Source organism: Poromitra crassiceps (assembly GCF_964638095.1).
Source record: "Poromitra crassiceps genome assembly, chromosome: 4".
Classification (NCBI taxonomy): domain Eukaryota; kingdom Metazoa; phylum Chordata; class Actinopteri; order Beryciformes; family Melamphaidae; genus Poromitra; species Poromitra crassiceps.
The window spans coordinates 1,283,106-1,286,060 of NC_139626.1; positions in this window are offsets into that span (position 1 = coordinate 1,283,106).

The window sequence follows — 2,955 nt, forward strand, 5'->3', positions numbered from 1 at the left end:
AACCCCAACCATGAACTAACCATAACCCTACCCTCACCATGAACTAAACCTAACCCTCACCCTAACCCTCACCATTAACTAAACCTAACCCTCACCCTAACCCTAACCTTCACCCTAACCCTAACCCTTAACTAAATAAGTAAATGAATGGTTATGAGGCATGAACACCATTAGTAAATGATTAGATACATTAAGTAACTCTTAATTAAAGGTTAGTTAATGCTTAATAAGCATCCAATGCTTATTAAGCATTAACTAACCTTTAATTGAGTGACCCTTATTGTAAAGTGTTCAGGGCAGTGACACGATGGGAACACAAAACACAGTGTTTGAAACAGGCAGAGATCGGTGCCCCTTCAGTTTGAATCTGACCGATCGACAACAATACACTATACAAACAAACAGGACATTACACAGGACATTACACGCCACGACACAGCAGCATGACTATAGGGTCTGCTGATCCTGTTTAACGTTTCATCTGCGAGGCTCTAAAAGGGATCAAGTCTGTAAAAGCCCCTCCAACACCTTGGGGCTAAAAGTGAAGCCATGCCAAAAGCCTAATTAAATGTTTTTTAAACCTTTCCGCTTGGAGAGGACACAGAGTGGTTCAGGTTAAAGTGTGCCTGAGCCATAATGTGAACCTAACTAACTTTGTAAGGACAGTTTATACAACCAGCATGGTATTCCTGCTACAAAAAAGAAGGGACAAAGCATAGTCTACTTGTTTTTTAACTGCCTATAGTTTATTTAATGCAACATGGTGCATTGGTGCATGTTCTTTGTCAGCTATGCATTCTCTGCTATTTCCATTTAGACGATGTGACTAAGATTCGCCTTTGAAACCAACAAAATGAAAATGGACATTGGTCCCATGGGGCTGTTATCATTTTAGGTGAAGCCCTTGTAAGAGACTGACCAATCATTGGTCCTGTTCTAGAGGTATAAAGAGCTTAGTAAATAATTCACCTGTTTTCTCACCCCTGATAATCTCACCACCATGGATTCATTTGGTTAGGGATTAATTCCACTCAACTGAATGACATGACATTTCAAATCAAGGGGAAATGTCAACTTTTACAGCATTTTAGCTCTCTATCCACAAAAGTCACAACTGGAATGCCTCACCTGAACATTGAGACCTGCCACTTTGTTCTCATTTCTATTGTCATTTCCTGAACCTCACGTGCCAGAAAGGCTGAGGTCCCCAGAAAGATGCTGGCAAACAGAATTGGGGTCATTCCAGTTGAAATCAACCAAATTGACCAAATTAAAAAGTGAACTGACTCCTGACCTTAGTGACCAGCCCTCCTTTTCTGACACACAGTTGTAATAAGACAATAAGACCAACATGAAGCGGGTAAGGGTTGTGATATGTGTGACCACATCTATGGTTCCCAGCTACATAAAAACTTGCAATGAAATCTTATTTTCTTTCTCCATTTTATTTATTCATTGTAAATGTTCAACTATGTTTATTTATTATTATTATTATTATTATTATTATTATTATTATTATTATTATTATTATTATTATTATTATTATTATTATTATTATTATTAGAGTATTACAAAGTAATTACATTGAGATGGATTTCATTGTTATTGTTGCATGGTGGTGTCAAAGTGTGTTTTTGTCTGCCCTGAAATGAATAAGATACTGATGGAGAAACACGGTTAATTGTATTTTGTGGGGCATGAATGCATCACATTTAAACATTATGTTCAATATCGGCAGCAGATATCTGCTAATATCAACTTCAGTCTAGATATAACGGTATTGCAAAAACCCATATTGTGTGTGTGTGTGCGTGTGCGTGTGTGTGTGGTGAAGGAAGGAGGGTGGGAGACAACTGGCCAGTGTGCACCTAAACAGAAGAAGATGGATAGACAGGGAGAGGACCACTGCTGTTTGTCCATTCATCTCAGGTGCACATGGAAGATCTCAACACTGACAGCTCATCCATCAGCCACAGGGGGTTCTACTGAGCCTGCTGGAATAGACCCAAAAACTATTTCTATCCATCACGCATCACACACACACCCCTCTCCTCTCCTCTCCTCTCCTCTCCTCTCCTCTCCTCTCCTCTCCTCTCCTCTCCTCTCCTCTCCTCTCCTCTCCTCTCCTCTCCTCTCCCCTCCCCTCCCCTCTCCTCTCCTCTCCTCTCCTCTCCTCTCCTCTCCTCTCCTCTCCTCTCTCTTCTCTTCTCTTCTCTTCTCTTCACATCACATCACTTCTCTTCCCTTCTCTCTTCCACGTGCTTTGTTTGCACTGTATAGCCATACTGTCTTTTTCTAGATCATTTTTTAGCTGGTCCGCAACAAGCGGGACCAGCTCTACATCCCTGAATGTCCGTGACTATGAGTGAGTGAGTGAGTGACTGACTGACTGATTAAATGGAACCATTGGTCGGCCGAAACACGTGGTCAGCCAGAGCGCTGTTGTTGAGCCAGTGCTAGTGCTAAAAATACCCTGCAGCCTACTCCACAGAGAGACATGCACGCACGCACGCACACGCAAGCACACACACACACGCACGCACAGATCACCAAAACCACACACACGCCTGACCAGCCTTTATTCCATCATCAGTGATGTCACTCGTGCTGATCATGCAGTATGAGGAATTGTGCGTCGATGATGTCACAATGTCACGACTGATGTCATCATCACTGATAACATCATCATCATCATCATCCATCATAATTAAAATCAGCATCATAATTCAAATTGGCAGATGTTAGTCACATTTTGTGTCATCATCATCATCATCATTATCAGCATCAGCATCAGATCTTCTTTACATAAAATTGCCAAAGTGGGCTCTGTCTCTCTGTCTGTCTGTGATTTTAGTGACATGTTTTGGTCACATTCTGAGATTTGTGATGATTGGTCAGTAACAATGTCACTGATGATGTCATACATTGTGACATCATCAGTGATGTCACTGGAGC